This window comes from Anomaloglossus baeobatrachus, unplaced genomic scaffold (genome assembly GCF_048569485.1).
Source record: "Anomaloglossus baeobatrachus isolate aAnoBae1 unplaced genomic scaffold, aAnoBae1.hap1 Scaffold_503, whole genome shotgun sequence".
Classification (NCBI taxonomy): Eukaryota; Metazoa; Chordata; class Amphibia; order Anura; family Aromobatidae; genus Anomaloglossus; species Anomaloglossus baeobatrachus.
Window position 1 is genome coordinate 121,707 of NW_027444386.1, and position 18,306 is coordinate 140,012.

An 18,306-nucleotide genomic window follows, 5' to 3' on the forward strand; every position below is an offset into this window, starting at 1 on the left:
GTCCCCGTTAGCTCGTCGCCTCCAGGCCCCTCTCGGTCCGCGCCGCAGCGCGCTCCCAGGTTGGGCCCTAGGTCCCACGCGGAGGACTCCTGCCCGGATCTCAGTCCCAGACCGACTAAGTGGGCTCGCTGGGAATCTTCCCCGACTTCTTCACGCTGTTCGGGTTCCCAGCCCGAGGACTCTCTGGAGGACGAGGCGGACGTCGCAGCTCAGGGCTCTGAACCTGACGTTGCCCTCAATCTTGATACACCTGAAGGGGACGCCTTAGTTAATGATCTTATCTCGTCCATTAACCAGGTGTTAGATCTGTCTCCCCCGCCTCCACCTGTAGAGGAGTCGGCTTCTCAGCAGGAGAAACACCAGTTTCGGTTCCCCAAACGTACACGGAGTGCTTTTTTCGATCACTCTAACTTCAGAGATGCAGTCCAGAAGCCCAGAGCGGTTCCGGACAAGAGCTTTACTAAGCGCCTTACTGACACGCGTTACCCCTTCCCCTCTGACGTAGTTAAGGGTTGGGCTCAGTGTCCCAAGGTGGATCCTCCAGTCTCTAGATTGGCGGCTAGATCTGTAGTATCGGTGGCAGATGGCTCATCGCTGAAGGATGCCACTGACAGGCAGATAGAGCTCCTGATGAAATCCATCTATGAAGCCACGGGCGCGTCTTTTGCCCCGGCCTTTGCAGCCGTGTGGGCACTACAAGCTATCTCAGCTTGTCTGGCTGAGATTAATGCAGTCACACGTAATTCTGCTCTGCAGGTTGCGTCTCTGACTTCTCAAGCGACAGCTTTTTCTTCCTACGCCTAGCGGGCCAACGCACTTTTTCAGGCAGTGGCCACTCTGAAAACAGAGGGAGTTGTGATCCCGGTTCCCCCTCAGGAACATGGTCGCGGCTTTTACTCCAACTTGTTCGTGGTGCCTAAGAAGGACGGATCATTCCGCCCCGTTCTGGACCTCAAATTGCTCAACAGACATGTGAGCACCAGACGGTTTCGGATGGAATCTCTCCGCTCGGTCATCGCCTCGATGTCACAAGGAGACTTCCTAGCATCGATCGACATCAAGGATGCTTATCTCCATGTGCCGATCGCACCCGAACATCAACGCTTCTTGCGTTTCGCCATCGGGGACGAGCACCTTCAGTTCGTGGCATTGCCTTTCGGCCTGGCAACAGCCCCACGGGTGTTCACCAAAGTCATGGCATCCGTTGTAGCAGTCCTACACTCTCAGGGCCACTCGGTGATTCCCTACTTAGACGATCTCCTAGTCAGGGCAGCTTTTCGGGCGGCGTGTCAACACAGCCTTACAGTCACTCTGGCGACTCTCCAGCAGTTCGGGTGGATAATCAACTTCCCAAAATCCCAGTTGACACCGACTCAATCACTGACTTACCTCGGGATGGAGTTTCATACACAGTCAGCGGTAGTCAAGCTACCGCTGGACAAACAGCTGTCCCTGCAGGCAGGGATACAATCTCTTCTTCGGGGTCAGTCATACCCCTTGAGGTGCCTCATGCACTTCCTGGGGAAGATGGTGGCAGCGATGGAGGCAGTGCCGTTCGCGCAATTCCATCTGCGGCCACTCCAATGGGACAGGAGGTCGACTTCCCTCGACAGGAACGTCTCTCTGTCCCTTGCAACCAAGACGTCTCTTCAGTGGTGGCTCCGTCCCAATTCTCTATCGCAAGGAAGATCCTTCCTACCCCCAACCTGGGCTGTGGTCACCACGGACGCGAGCCTTTCAGGGTGGGGAGCGGTTTTCCGCCACCACAGGGCTCAGTGAACCTGGACTCCGGTAGAGTCCTCCCTTCAGATCAATGTTCTGGAGATAAGGGCAGTGTATCTAGCCTTATTGGCCTTCCATCGGTGGCTGGAGGGCAGGCAGATCCGTATACAGTCGGACAACGCCACTGCCGTCGCATACATCAACCATCAGGGCGGCACGCGCAGTCGTCAAGCCTTCCAGGAAGTCAGGCGGATTCTGCAGTGGGTGGAGGCCACAGCCTCCACGATCTCCGCAGTGTACATCCCGGGCGTAGAAAACTGGGAAGCAGATTTTCTCAGTCGTCAGGGCATGGACGCGGGGGAATGGTCTCTTCACCCAGACGTGTTTCGAGAGATCTGTCGCCGCTGGGGAACGCCGGACGTTGATCTCATGGCGTCACGACACAACAACAAGGTCCCGGCCTTCATGGCACGGTCTCAGGATCACAGAGCTCTGGCGGCGGACGCATTAGTTCAGGATTGGTCGCAGTTTCGACTGCCTTATGTGTTCCCCCCTCTGGCGATGCTGCCCAGAGTGCTGCGCAAAGTCAGGTCCGACTGTCGTCGCGCCATTCTCGTCGCTCCAGATTGGCCGAGGCGATCGTGGTACCCGGATCTGTGGCATCTCACGGTGGGTCAACCGTGGGCGCTTCCAGACCGCCCAGACTTGCTGTCACAAGGGCCGTTTTTCCATCTGAATTCTGTGGCCCTCAACCTGACTGTGTGGCCATTGAGTCCTGGCTCCTAGCGTCTTCAGGGTTATCTCAAGAGGTCATTGCCACTATGAGACAGGCCAGGAAACCAACGTCCGCCAAGATCTATCACAGGACGTGGAGGATCTTCTTATCCTGGTGCTCTGATAACGGTTTTCCTCCATGGCCGTTTGCCTTACCCACTTTTCTTTCATTCCTTCAATCCGGAATGGACAAGGGTTTGTCACTCGGCTCTCTCAAAGGACAAGTATCGGCGCTCTCCGTATTTTTTCAAAAGCGCCTGGCCAGGCTTCCGCAGGTCCGCACGTTCCTGCAGGGAGTTTGCCACATAGTCCCACCATACAAGCGTCCGCTGGAACCCTGGGACCTTAACAGGGTGCTAACGGCTCTTCAGAAACCACCTTTCGAGCCGCTGCGGGATGTTTCTTTATCACGTCTTTCGCAGAAGGTGGCAGTTACATCACTCCGAAGAGTGTCGGAGCTTGCAGCGCTGTCATGCAAAGCCCCCTTCCTGGTGTTTCACCAGGATAAGTTGGTTCTGCGTCCGGTCCCGGACTTTCTCCCTAAGGTGGTGTCCCCTTTCTTTGTCGCTCCATTGGGAGACCCAGACAATTGGGGTGTATAGGCTATGCCTCCGGAGGCCGCACAAAGTATTACACTTAAAAGTGTTAAGCCCCTCCCCTTCTGCCTATACACCCCCCGTGGTCCCACAGGCTCCTCAGTTTTTTGCTTTGTGCGAAGGAGGTCAGACACGCACGCACAGCTCCACAGATTGGTCAGCAGCAGCTGCTGACTATATCGGATGGAAGAAAAGTGGGCCCATATAGGGCCCCCAGCATGCTCCCTTCTCACCCCACTCTTGTCGGCGGTGTAGTTAAGGTTGAGGTATCCATTGCGGGTACGGAGGCTGGAGCCCACATGCTGCTTTCCTTCCCCATCCCCCTCAGGGCTCTGGTGAAGTGGGATCCTATCGGTCTCCAGGCACTGAGACCGTGCTTTATCCACAACTCCTGGGAGACTGCTGGATAGGAGCCGGGTATCGTTCAGGGACATGGCCCTGCTACTTGGAGGTACTCTGTGTCCCCGTGGGGACCACGCACAGCAACACTCCAGCATTGCTGGGTGTGCTAGTGCACCGGGGACCGCGGCGCTGACCGGGTTAATATGTGCCATTACACACTCAGCGCTGCTGAGTGTGTTTATGTATAGGGACTGCCGCACTAACCGCCGCTGCCAGGGAAACACTGCGGCGCGGCTGGGACTTGTAGTGCGCCGGGGACTTTCGCGCCGGCCGCGCTTTTACGGCGGCCGCGTTTATTACTAGAGTCCCCGGATTTTTGCGGCCTAGTTTCCTTTCCTCCCGCCCACAGCCCTGACAGGCAGGGGAAGGGCGGGACGCTGCACAGAACGAGCAGCACTGAGGGCTGGAGCATGCTTTGCATACTCCACCCCCCTCACTGTGCACAGTGCAGGCACCAGCTCCCGCACTTTCTGAGCCACGCCCACGGCTCCCACCTCTCCTCAGGACGCCGGCAGCCATTCCTGTCAGCTCCTTGGACGCTACAGAGGGGGACAAAGTCTGGGAGACTCAGGCAGGGACTCTGGTGGCCTCACAACCGCTTTAGGCGGGTGGTAAGCAGCACCTGTGGTGCTAGCCCCATTGTGCAGTAGTGTAACATTATATGTTTATGGTATACATATTTTACACTGTATGGTGCACAGTTGATTTCTGGCTATATACCCTATTGTGTTACTCAGGGAAGATAATAGCATGGCGCCCACGAAAGGCAGGGGTGCCAAAACACAGGCTTATTATGCTGCCTGCGCCGCATGTATGACCCCGCTACCGGCAGGTTCCACTGACCCTCATTGTGTGCACTGTTCGGCCCCTGTGGCACTTACTCAGCTAGAGCCTCTGCTAAGGGGGGCCCAGGGGGAGCCACCTGCTGACACTGTTCAGGTGACGGGGACAGAGTTTGCAAAACTCTCTGAGACTATGGCTAAGATACTAGAAGCCTTGCAGTCCAGGCCGGTATCTCAGCACAGGGACTCTGTTGAATCTTTGTTCCCTGGCCCACCTCAGTTGGACCAACAATGTCCTCCTGGGGTGTCTCATGGATCCCAGGCTGAGGGTTCTGACACAGACCCCGGCCCCAGACCAACTAAGCGAGCTCGCTTGACAATTCCCTTGACATCCTCATATTGTTCAGGGTCTCAGCGGGGGGAATCTCTGGTTGATGATGCGGAGACAGCTGATCAGGATTCTGATCCTGAGGCCGCTCTCAATCTTGATACTCCGGACAGGGACGCCATAGTGAACGACCTAATTGCGTCAATCAATCGTATGTTGGATATTTCTCCCTCAGCTCCTCCGGTGGAGGAGTCAGCTTCACAGCAGGAGAAATTCCGTTTCAGGTTTCCCAAGCGTACACCGAGTATGTTTCTGGACCACTCTGATTTCAGAGAGGCAGTCCAGAATCACCATGCTTGTCCAGATAGGCGTTTTTCTAAGCGCCTTAAGGATACACGTTATCCCTTTCCCCCTGACGTGGTCAAAAGTTGGGCTCAGTGTCCCAAAGTGGATCCTCCAATCTCCAGACTGGCAGCTAGATCCATACTTGCAGTGGAAGACGGGGCTTCACTCAAAGATGCCACTGACAGGCAGATGGAGCTCTGGTTGAAATCCATCTATGAAGCTATCGGCGCTTCTTTTGCCCCAGCATTCGCAGCCGTATGGGCGCTGCAAGCTATCTCAGCAGGTCAAGCGCAAATCGACGCAGCCACACGCACGTCCGCGCCACAGGTGGCGTCCATAACCACACAGACTTCGGCATTTGCGTCTTACGCTATTAATGCTGTTCTGGACTCTGCGAGCCGTACGGCGGTTGCAGCCGCCAATTCGGTGGTACTCCGCAGGGCCTTGTGGCTACGGGAATGGAAGGCAGATTCTGTTTCCAAAAAGCGCTTAACCAGTTTGCCAATTTCTGCCAACCGGTTGTTTTGCGAGCGTTTGGATGAAATCATCAAACAATCCAAGGGAAAGGATACATCCTTACCCCAGCCCAAACCGAAAATACCCCAACAGAGGAGGGGGCAGTCGAGTTTTCGGTCCTTTCGGGGCGCGGGCAGGTCCCAATTCTCCTCGTCCACAAGGCCTCAGAAAGATCAAAGGAACTCTGATGCATGGCGGTCTAAGTCACGTCCTAAAAAGGCCACCGGAGGTGCCGCTACCAAAGCGGCTTCCTCATGACTTTCGGCCTCCTCACTCCGCATCCTCGGTCGGTGGCAGGCTCTCCCGCTTTTGCGACACCTGGCTGCCACGGGTAAAAGACCGTTGGGTGAGAGACATTCTGTCTCACGGTTACAAGATAGAGTTCACCTCTCGTCCCCCGACTCGATTCTTCAGGTCATCCCCGCCTCCCGAGCGAGCCGAGGCTCTTCTGCAGGCGCTGGGCACTCTGAAGGCAGAAGGAGTGGTGGTCCCTGTTCCTATTCAGCAACAGGGTCACGGTTTTTACTCCAACTTGTTTGTGGTCCCAAAGAAGGACGGGTCTTTCCGTCCTGTCCTGGACCTGAAACTTCTCAACAAACACGTAAAGACCAGGCGGTTCCGGATGGAATCCCTCCGCTCCGTCATCGCCTCAATGTCCCAAGGAGATTTCCTTGCATCGATCGATATCAAGGATGCATATCTCCACGTACCGATTGCTCCAGAGCACCAGCGCTTCTTGCGCTTCGCCATAGAAAACGAACACCTGCAGTTCGTGGCACTGCCGTTCGGCCTGGCAACAGCCCCACGGGTTTTCACCAAGGTTATGGCTACTGTAGTAGCGGTCCTCCACTCTCAGGGTCACTCGGTGATCCCTTACTTGGACGATCTGTTGATCAAGGCACCCTCTCTAGAGGCATGCCAACACAGCCTCGACGCTACCCTGGAGACTCTCCAGAGTTTCGGGTGGATCATCAATTTTCCAAAGTCAAATCTGACACCGGCCCAATCGCTGACATATCTTGGCATGGAGTTTCATACCCTCTCAGCGATAGTGAAGCTTCCACTGATCAAGCAGCGGTCACTACAGACAGGGGTGCAATCTCTCCTTCAAGGCCAGTCACACCCCTTGAGGCGCCTCATGCACTTCCTGGGGAAGATGGTGGCAGCAATGGAGGCAGTTCCTTTCGCGCAGTTTCACCTGCGTCCACTTCAATGGGACATCCTACGCAAATGGGACAGGAAGCCGACGTCCCTCGACAGGAACGTCTCCCTCTCTCAGGCGACCAAAGCTTCCCTTCGGTGGTGGCTTCTTCCCACTTCATTATCGAAGGGGAAATCCTTCCTACCCCCATCCTGGGAGGTGGTCACTCGCGTCTGTCAGGGTGGGGAGCGGTTTTTCTCCACCACAGGGCTCAGGGTACGTGGACCCAGCAAGAGTCCTCGCTTCAGATCAATGTTCTGGAAATACGGGCAGTGTATCTTGCCCTGAAGGCGTTCCAGCAGTGGCTGGAAGGCAAGCAGATCAGAATTCAGTCGGACAATTCCACAGCGGTGGCATACATCAACCACCAAGGCGGCACACGCAGTCGGCAAGTCTTCCAGGAAGTCCGGCGGATTTTGATGTGGGTGGAAGCCACGGCCTCCACCATCTCTGCAGTTCACATTCCAGGCGTGGAAAACTGGGAAGCAGACTATCTCAGTCGCCAGGGCATGGACGCAGGGGAATGGTCCCTTCACCCGGACGTGTTTCAGGAGATCTGTTGCCGCTGGGGGGTGCCGGATGTCGACCTCATGGCGTCCCGGCACAACAACAAGGTACCGGTGTTCATGGCACGGTCTCAAGATCCCAGAGCTCTGGCGGCAGACGCCTTAGTTCAGGATTGGTCGCAGTTTCAGCTCCCTTATGTGTTTCCTCCACTGGCACTGTTGCCCAGAGTGTTACGCAAGATCAGGGCCGACTGCCGCCGCGTCATCCTCGTCGCTCCAGACTGGCCGAGGCGGTCGTGGTACCCGGATCTGTGGCATCTCACGGTCGGCCAACCGTGGGCACTACCAGACCGACCAGACTTGCTATCTCAAGGGCCATTTTTCCATCTGAATTCTGCGGCCCTCAACCTGACTGTGTGGCCATTGAGTCCTGGATCCTAGCGTCTTCAGGGTTATCTCAAGACGTCATTGCCACTATGAGACAGGCCAGGAAACCAACGTCCGCCAAGATCTACCACAGGACGTGGAAAATTTTCCTGTCGTGGTGCTCTGCTCAGGGTTTTTCTCCCTGGCCTTTTGCCTTGCCCACTTTTCTGTCCTTCCTTCAATCTGGACTGGAAAAGGGTTTGTCGCTCGGCTCCCTTAAGGGACAAGTCTCAGCGCTCTCTGTGTTTTTCCAGAAGCGCCTAGCCAGACTTCCACAGGTACGCACGTTCCTGCAGGGGGTTTGTCACATCGTCCCTCCTTACAAGCGTCCGTTAGAACCCTGGGATATGAACAGGGTGCTGATGGTTCTTCAGAAACCACCATTCGAGCCAATGAGAGATATTTCTCTCTCACGCCTTTCGCAGAAAGTGGTTTTTCTAGTCGCATTCACTTCGGAGAGTGTCTGAGCTAGCAGCATTGTCGTGCAAAGCCCCTTTCCTGGTTTTTCACCAGGACAAGGTGGTTCTGCGTCCGGTTCCGGAATTTCTCCCTAAGGTGGTATCCCCCTTTCATCTCAATCAGGATATCTCCTTACCTTCTTTTTGTCCTCATCCAGTTCACCAATGTGAAAAGGATTTGCACTTGTTAGATCTGGTGAGAGCACTCAGACTCTACATTTCTCGTACGGCGCCCCTGCGCCGCTCGGATGCACTCTTTGTCCTTGTCGCTGGCCAGCGTAAAGGGTCACAGGCTTCCAAATCAACCTTGGCTCGGTGGATCAAGGAGCCAATTCTCGAAGCCTACCGTTTGGCTGGGCTTCCGGTTCCCTCGGGGCTGAAGGCCCATTCTACCAGAGCCGTGGGCGCGTCCTGGGCTTTGAGGCACCAGGCTACGGCTCAGCAGGTGTGTCAGGCGGCTACCTGGTCGAGCCTGCACACTTTCACGAAACACTATCAGGTGCATACCTATGCTTCGGCGGATGCCAGCCTAGGTAGACGAGTCCTTCAGGCGGCGGTTGCCCACCTGTAAGAGGGGGTCGTTTTCAGCTCTTTCTATCGAGGTATTCTTTTACCCACCCAGGGACTGCTTTTGGACGTCCCAATTGTCTGGGTCTCCCAATGGAGCGACAAAGAAGAAGGGAATTTTGTTTACTTACCGTAAATTCCTTTTCTTCTAGCTCCTATTGGGAGACCCAGCACCCGCCCCTGTTCCCTTCGGGCTGTTTGTTCTTTTGTGTACACATGTTGTTCATGTTAAATTGTTCTTTTGGTTCATGGTTTTCAGTTCTCCGAACATCCTTCGGATTGAATTTACCCTATACCAATTCATAAGTCTTCTCCTTCCTGCTTTTGCACCAAAACTGAGGAGCCCGTGATGCACGGGAGGGTGTATAGGCAGAGGGGAGGGGTATCACTTTTTAAAGTGTAATACTTTGTGTGGCCTCCGGAGGCAGAAGCTATACACCCAATTGTCTGGGTCTCCCAATAGGAGCTAGAAGAAAAGGAATTTACGATAAGTAAACAAAATTCCCTTCTTTTTGTGTGTTTTTGCTGCAGAAATTTCTTGAGAAAATGGTTGTGCCTTTCTGCAGACATTCCCCAGCAAAACCTATGGGGAAAAAAAAATAGCTGTGCGCACACTGCGTTTTTTCTTAAGAAAATCTACCGAAATAATTTTCTTAAGAAAAAGAATGAGCAGTCACTTCTTTTCTGCAGGTAGCTGCGTTATTCACTCCATTGACTGCAATGTAATCATGAAATAGCGCAGGAATAGCGCAGGTAGCAAATCATGTGCGTTTCATTGCGTTTTCCTGCGTTATTCCCGCGTTGTTTCACGTTTTTCGGGACATAGTGTACATCACTGCCCTGTGTTTTGCAAGGACGTGATGTGACTAGAAGAGGAAGAGGAAGTTCCTCCATTTTCAGTGGTGTAGGAAGTATACATATATAATGCACAGACACATAGAAATCCAATGTACATATTAAAAAAAAAAGCGTGTGCTCCGCCGTATTTTTACCGTCCAGCCGGGTAAGCACACAGCGGCGGCCCGATATTCTCAGGCTGGGGAGGGCGAGGGCCAGGGTAAATATCAGTTAAAAGCAAAGCACTTTTCTTCGGCGCTCCATTGGGAGACCCAGACGATTGGGTGTATAGCACTGCCTCCGGAGGCCACACAAAGCAATTACACTAAAAAGTGTAAGGCCCCTCCCCTTCTGGCTATACACCCCCAGTGGGATCACTGGCTCACCAGTTTTCTGCTTTGTGCGAAGGAGGTCAGACATCCACGCATAGCTCCACTGTTTAGTCAGCAGTAGCTGCTGACTATATCGGATGGAAGAAAAGAGGGCCCATATGGGGCCCCCAGCATGCTCCCTTCTTACCCCACTTGTGGTTTGTAAGGTTGAGGTACCCATTGCGGGTACGGAGGCTGGAGCCCACATGCTGTTTTCCTTCCCCATCCCCCTGAGGGGCTCTGAGGAAGTGGGATCTTACCGGCCACCAAGCCCTGAGGCCGGGCTCCATCCACAGACCCATTGAACCTGCTGGATGTGGAGCGGGAGTGCCGTTCAGGGACAAGGCCCTGCAACTTTCAGGTACTCTGTGTCCCCGTATGGCAGGCCACGCACACCCCAGGCTTGCTGGGTGTGCTAGTGCGCCGGGGACTGTAGCGCTGTGCGCTGGGCTTATAGTCCCCGCAGATTACTGGGGGACTTTATGTGTGTGGATCGCCGCGCCGACCGCCCCTGGAGCGGCGGCGCAGCTGCGACTTGTAGTGCGCCGGGGACGCGCCGACCGCGCTTTTACGGCGGCGGCGCTTCTAACTTTAGTCCCCGGTTTTCTGCGGCCTAGCTCCGCTTCGTTAACGCCCCCCACCCTGTCAATCAGGGTAGGGGAGAGACGTTGTTCAATCGGCAGCGCCGAGGGCTGGAGCACGATTTACATGCTCCAGCCCTCTCACTGAGCACAGTAGGACACAGGCTTCGCGCTTTTTTCTCTGTGCACGCCCTAGGCCCGCCCCCAGGCTTGCAGCTCCCCAGGACGCCGGCAGCCATTATACACATGCAGTCTGGCTGGAGAACGGACGCAGGCTCTGAGGGACCCAGGCTAGGGGTTTCTGGCGACCACACACCCGCGCTAAGCGGGCGGTAAGCAGCACATACGTGCGGCCCCACTAGTGCCACAGTGTTATATTTGTGTACTGCACTGTAAGGTCGCTTCTTGGCTGTACACCCTATATTGCTTTGAGGAGACAACAGCATGTCATCCGCAAAACGCAAGGGTGCCAAGGCACGGGCTGTATACACTGCTTGTACAGCATGTGGGGCTAATCTACCAGCAGGCTCCAACGACTCTCATTGTGTGCAATGTTCAGTCCCAGTGGCACTTCGTCAGCCAGAGCCTATTGTGGTGGTAGCCCAGGCAGAGACGCCTGTGAACCCTACCCCGGTGACGGGGACAGAATTTGCAGTCTTTGCTGATAAAATGTCTGTGACTATGACAAAAATCCTGGAGACCTTGCAGTCCAGGCCAGTTGCTCAGACCATGGACACCGCTGTGTCTATGTTCCCCGGCCCCCCTCAGCTGGAATTAATCCGTAATTCAAGGGGGTCCCAGGCATCACAGGCTGAGGGCTCTGACTCCGATGACAGTCCCAGTCCGCCTAAGCGAGCTCGCTGGGAGAGACCCTCCACGTCATCACGCGGATCAGGGTCTCAGCGAGAAGGGTCTCTATATGATGGCTCAGAGGTGGGTGATCAGGAGTCTTGTCCTGACGCCGCACTCAATTTGGATACGCCAGATGGTGACGCCATGGTAAATGACCTTATAGCGGCCATCAATAGGCTGTTGGATATTTCTCCCCCAGCCCCTTCTGCAGAGGAGGCAGCTGCACAGCAGGAGAAATTCCATTTCCTGTATCCCAAGCGTAAATTGAGTACTTTCTTCAGCGCTCTATTGGGAGACCCAGACGATTGGGGTATAGCTACTGCCTCCGGAGGCCACACAAAGCACTACACTAAAAAGTGCTAGGCCCCTCCCCTTCTGGCTATACCCCCCCGTGGTATCACGGGTTCTCCAGTTTTCAAGCTTTGTGCGAAGGAGGTCAGACATCCATGCATAGCTCCACAGATTTTAGTCAGCAGTAGCTGCTGACTATTTCGGATGGAAGAAAAGAGGGCCCATATAGGGCCCCCAGCATGCTCCCTTCTCACCCGTTGATGGTGTTGTAAGGTTGAGGTACCTATTGCTGGTACGGCGGCTGGAGCCCACATGCTGCTTTCCTTCCACATCCCCCTGAGGGGCTCTGAGGAAGTGGGATCCTGCCGGCCTCAAAGCTCTGACGCCGGGCTCCATCCACAGACCCATTTGAACCTGCTGGATACGGAGCTGGAGTACCGTTCAGGGACATGGCCCTGCTCCATTACAGGTACTCTGTGTCCCCGGACACACAGACACAGCACACTCCAGACTTGCTGGGTGTGCTAGTGCGCCGGGGACAGTAAAGGGTTACAGTCACTGCAGCTTTGCTGAGTGACTTTGTGTATTGGGAACTACCGCGCCGGACGCTCCGGGAGCGGCGGCGCGGCTGGGACTTGTAGTTCGCCGGGGACTGGGCGCCGACCGCGCTTTTACGGCGGCGGCGCTTATAAATCCAGTCCCCGGCTTCTGCGGCCTAGTGCCGCTTCGTTCCCACCCCCTCCCTGTCACTCAGGGAAGGGGACAGACGCTGAGCAATCAGCAGCGCCGAGGGCTGGAGCCTTTTTACATGCTCCAGCCCTCTCACTGCACACTGTCGGACGCCGGATTCCCGCTCTGACTTGGGGCACGCCCACGGCCCGCCCCTCCTCACACGAGCTGGGGAAGACGCCGGCAGCCATTACTGCAGTCCGAGCTCGGACTTTCGGCAACCAGGCAGGACGGTGGCGACCATACACCCGCTTATAGGCGGGCGGTAAGCGGCACACATAGTGCTGACCCCAATATATACTGCAGTGTGTACATGTGTATTTTAACTGCATAGGTCGCTATATGCCCGCTTGGAGAGCGACACATCAGCAGCAGGAAAGCAGGTGTGCTAAGGCACAGGCTTTCTATGCTGCTTGTATTGAACGTACTGAAGTGTTCATTTGTATTTATGCTTGTATGCTATACATTGCACTGTACAGTCGCTAGTTTTAGCTATATTCTCCTGGAATGGCTAGACTACAGCAGCAGAAAACCAAGGGTGCTGGGGCACAGGTTTTTTTCTATGCTGCTTGTATTGCATGGGCTGCAGTGTGCATTTGTACTTGTGCTTGTATGCTATGCATCGCACTGTATGGTCACTCTTCTGGGCTATATTCCCCTAGATGACTAGTCTACAGCAGCAGAAGAGCAGGGGTGCCAGGGCATAGGCTTCTATGCTGCTTGTATTGCTTGGGCTGCAGTGTTCATTTGTACTTTATGCTTGTATGCTATACATTGCACTGTACGGTCACCAATCTTGGCTATATACTTCTAGATGGCTAGTCGGCAGCGGCAAAAAAGCAACACAGATTTTCAGTGCTGTTTTTACTACATGGGATGCTATTCATGACACCGTCCCATTGTGTGCATGCTCCCCTGTAGCACTTCGTCTGCCGGGGTCTCTAGCACTTCGTCTGCCGGGGTCTCTACTAGTCGTGGCCAAAGAAACCACCTGTCAACCCTGTCCAAGGACAGGGACGGAGTTGCAGTTTCGACAGATATATTGTCATAAGATAGAGACTTGCAGTCCAGACAGGCCATGGGCAATCTTCCTGACCAACCTCATTTGGAACGGGGGGTCCCAGGAGGACTCTCTGTATGATAAGGCAGCTCTCCAGGACTTTGATCCTGACATCGCTCTCAATCCGGATACACCGGATGGTAACGCCATACGGAATGATCCTATAGCATCCATCAATGGAAGGTTGGATCTTTCTCCCTCAGCTCCCCCAGTGGAGGAGTCAGCTTCACAGCAGGAGAAGTCCCTTTTCAGTATCTCAAACGGATATGGAGTATTTTTCTGGCCACGCTGACTTCAGAGAAGCAGTCCAGAAACACCACGCTTACCAGATAAGCGTTTTCTCCAAACGTTTTTTAAAGATACACGTTATCCCTTTTCCCCTGACGTGGTCAAGCGCTGGACCCAGGGTCCAAAGGTGGATTCTCCAATCTCCAGGCTTGCGTCTAGAGACATAGTTGCACTGGAGATGGGGCTTCACTTAAAGTTGCCATTCACAGACAGATGGACTCTGGTTGAAATCTGTCTAGGAGGCTATCGGCGTGTCGGTTGCCACGGCATTCACAGCCGTATAGGCAACCTAACCTGTTCAGCTGTTCTTGCGCAGCTGGCCTTGAGCACATGTACATCTGTACCGCAGAGGCGTCCGTAACCCCGCAATGTCTGCACTGCGACTTACCCTATTAAAACTGTCCTAAAAGTACAGTCGAGGTTTCGGTCCTTCCCAAGCTCGGGCAGGTCCCAATTGTCCTCGTGCAAAAGGGCTACAAAACCTCAGACGGGCTCAGATTCCGGCCGGGCTCAATCACGCCCAAGGAAGGCAGCCGGAGAAACCGCTACCAAGGCGGTCTCCTCATGACTCTCAGCTCTCTCTCTCTCTCTCCGCATCCGCGGTTGATGGCAGACTCCACCGCCTTTGGCGACATTTAGCTGCCACAGGTCACAGACCGGTGGGTGACGGACATTGTGCTCACGTGCACAGGACAGTGTTCTGTTCTCGTCCTCCGACTCCATTATTCAGAACGGCCCCACCTCCCCACCGAGCAGATGCCCAGCAGCAGGCGGTGGACGCTCTAAGAGCAGAAGGAGTGGTGATCCCTGTCCCCCCTCAGGAACGAGGGCGAGGGTTTGTACTCCAATCTCTTTGTGGCTCCAAAACAGGACGGCTCCTTCCGTCCTGTTCTGGACCTAAAACTGCTCAACAATCATGTGCACGCCAGGCGGTTCCGGATGGAATCCCTCCGATCCGTCATTACCTCAATGTCTCGAGGAGACTTCCTTGCCTCAACAGACATCAAAGATGCCTATCTCCACGTGCCAATTGCTACGGAGCACCAACGTTTTCTACGTTTTGTGATAGGAGACGACCATCTTCAGTTCGTAGCTCTGCCATTCGGTCTGGCGACAGCCCCACGGGTGTTCACCAAGATCATGGCAGCAGTGGTAGCAGTCTTGCACTCTAAGGGACACTCGGTGATCCCTTACTTGGACGATCTACTCGTCAAAGCACCATCCCTCGAGGCATGCCAACGCAGCCTGAATGTTACGCTGGAGACTCTCCAGACTTTCGGGTGGATCATCAATTTGGCAAGGTCAAATCTGTCACCGACTCAATCACTAACGTATCTCGGCATGGAGTTTCACACTCTATCAGCGATAGTGAAGCTTCCGCTGAACAAGCAGCGTTCACTGCAGACAGAGGTGCAGTCTCTCCTTCAAGGCCAGTCGCACCCCTTAAGGCGCCTCATGCACTTCCTAGGGAACATGGTGGCAGCCATGGAGGCAGTTCCCTTTGCGCAGTTTCATCTGCGCCAACTTCAATGGGACATTCTCCGCCAATGGGACGGGCAGTCAACCTCCCTGGACAGGAAAGTCTCCTTTTCCCAGACGGCCAAGGACTCTCTGCAATGGTGGCGTATTTCCACCTCATTGTCACAGTGAAGATCCTTCCTACCCCCATCCTGGGCAGTAGTCACGACAGATACGAGTCTGTCAGGGTGGGGAGCAGTTTGTCTCCGCCACAGGGCTCAGGGGACGTGGACTCAGCAGGAGTCCACCCTTCAGATCAATGTTCTGGAAATCAGGGCAGGGTATCTTGCCCTACTAGCTTTCCAGCAGTGTAGAAAGAGCGCAGATCCGACTCCAGTCGGACAACTCCACAGTGGTGGCATACATCAACCACCAAGGAGAGACGCGCAGTCGGCAAGCCTTCCAGGAAGTCCGGCGAATCCTCATGTGGGTGGAGGACACAGCATCCACCATATCCGCAGTTCACATCCCGGGCGTAGAAAACTGGGAAGCAGACTTCCTCAGTCGCCAGGGTATGGACGCAGGGGAATGGTCCCTTCACCCGGACGTGTTTCAGGAAATCTGTCGCCGCTGGGGGGTGCCGGACGTCGACCTAATGGCGTCTCGGCACAACAACAAGGTCCCGGCATTTATGGCACGATCGCGCGATCACAGGGCTCTGGCGGCAGACGCCTTAGTGCAAGATTGGTCGCAGTTCCGGCTCCCATATGTGTTTCCACCTCTGGCAATCTTGCCCAGAGTACTGCGCAAAAATCAGATCCGATTGCAGCCGCGTCATACTCGTCGCCACAGACTGGCCGAGGAGATCGTGGTACCCGGATCTGTGGCGTCTCACGGTCGGCCGACCGTGGTCACTACCAGGCCGGCCATACTTACTGTCCCAAGGGCCGTTTTTCCATCGGAATTCTGCGGCCCTGAACCTGACTGTGTGGCCATTGAGTCCTGGATCCTAGCGTCTTCAGAATTATCCCAAGGGGTCGTTGCCACCATGAAACAGGCTAGGAAGTCCACTTCTGCTAAGATCTACCACAGAACGTGGAAGATTTTCTTAACCTGGTGCTCGGCTCAGGGAGGGTCTCCCTGACCATTTGCATTGCCTACTTTTCTTTCCTTCCTGCAATCGGGGTTAGAAAAGGGCTTGTCGCTCGGCTCCCTTAAGGGGCAAGTCTCGGCACTATCCGTGTTTTTTTCGGAAGCGTCTAGCACGTCTTTCTAAGGTGCGCACGTTCCTACAGGGGGTCTGTCATATCGTACCCCCGTACAAGCGGCCGTTAGATCCATGGGATCTCAACAGGGTACTAGTTGCTCTCCAGAAGCCGCCTTTCGAGCCTCTGAAGGAAGTTTCATTTTCTCGCCTGTCACAGAAGGTGGCGTTTCTCGTTGCGATCACATCGCTTCGGCGAGTGTCTGAGCTGGCAGCTCTGTCATCCAAGGCTCCCTTCCTGGTGTTCCACCAGGACAAGGTAGTGCTGCGCACCATTCCGGAGTTTCTCCCTAAGGTCGTATCTTCATTTCATCTTAATCAGGATATATCCTTGCCTTCCTTTTGTCCTCATCCGGTTCACCGGTATGGAAAGGACTTACGTTTGTTAGATCTGGTGAGAGCACTCAGAATCTACTTTTCCCGCACGGCGCCCATGCGCCGTTCCGATGCATTTTTTGTCCTTGTCGCTGGTCCGCGCAAGGGGTTGCAGGCTTCTAAAGCCACCCTGGCTCGATGGATCAAAGAACCAATTGTAGAGGCCTACCGTTCTGCGGGGCTTCCGGTTCCTTCAGGGCTAAAAGCCCACTCACCCAGAGCCGTGGGTGCGTCCTGGGCATTACGACACCAGGCTTCGGCTCAACAAGTGTGCCAGGCAGCTACCTGGTCCAGTCTGCACACTTTCACCAAGCATTATCAGGTGCATACCTATGCTTCGGCGGACGCCAGCTTAGGTGGAAGAGTCCTGCAGGCGGCAGTGACACCCCCGTAGGGGAGGGCTGTTTTGCAGCTCTAACATGCGGTATTTCTTTACCCACCCAGGGACAGCTTTTGGACGTCCCAATCGTCTGGGTCTCCCAATAGAGCGCTGAAGAAGAAGGGAATTTTGTTACTTACCGTAAATTCCTTTTCTTCTAGCTCTTATTGGGAGACCCAGCACCCGCCCTGTTGTCCTTCGGGATTTTTTTGTTGTTTGCGGGTACACATGTTGTTCATGTTGAACGGTTTTTCAGTTCTCCGATGTTACTCGGAGTTAATTTGTTTAAACCAGTTATTGGCTTTCCTCCTTCTTGCTTTGGCACTAAAACTGGAGAACCCGTGATACCACGGGGGGGTATAGCCAGAAGGGGAGGGGCCTAGCACTTTTTAGTGTAGTGCTTTGTGTGGCCTCCGGAGGCAGTAGCTATACCCCAATCGTCTGGGTCTCCCAATAAGAGCTAGAAGAAAAGGAATTTACGGTAAGTAACAAAATTCCCTTCTTTCTGGACCACTCTGACTTCAGAGAATCCATCCAGAAACACAATACTTATCCGGACAAGCGTTTTTCTAAACGCCTTAAGGATACACGTTATCCTTTTCCCCCTGACGTGGTCAAACGCTGGACCCAGTGTCCAAAAGTGGACCCTCCAATATCCAGGCTTGCAGCTAGATCCATAGTTGCAGTGGAGGATGGGGCTTCACTTAAAGATGCCAATGACAGACAGATGGACCTTTGGTTGAAATCTGTCTATGAAGCTATTGGCGCGTCGTTTGCTCCAGCATTCGCGGCCGTGTGGGCGCTCCAAGCTATTTCAGCTGGTCTGGCACAGGTGGACTCTCTCATACGTCCAGCAGTGCCGCAAGTGGCGTCCCTAACTACGCAAATGTCTGCGTTTGCGACCTACGCTATCAATGCGGTACTGGACTCTACGAGCCGTACCTCAATGGCATCCGCCAACTCTGTAGTTTTGCGCAGAGCCTTGTGGTTAAAGGAATGGAAAGCAGATTCTGCTTCTAAAAAATGTTTAACCAGCTTGCCATTATCTGGAGACAGACTGTTTGGTGAGCAATTGGCGGAAATCATTAAACAGTCCAAAGGTAAGGACTCCTCCTTACCCCAGCCCAGATCAAGCAAACCTCCACAGAGGAAGTGGCAGTCAAAGTTTCGGTCCTTTCGAGGCTCGGGCAAGCCCCAA

At 54.4% G+C, this 18,306-nt stretch overlaps 1 protein-coding gene across 1 annotated transcript in view; it reads left to right on the forward strand.

Moving 5' to 3' along the window:
• Positions 1-18,306, forward strand: part of LOC142282265 (tubulin alpha-3 chain-like) — a 67,037-nt gene that overhangs the window by 44,337 nt on the left and 4,394 nt on the right. The window lies entirely within an intron of this gene.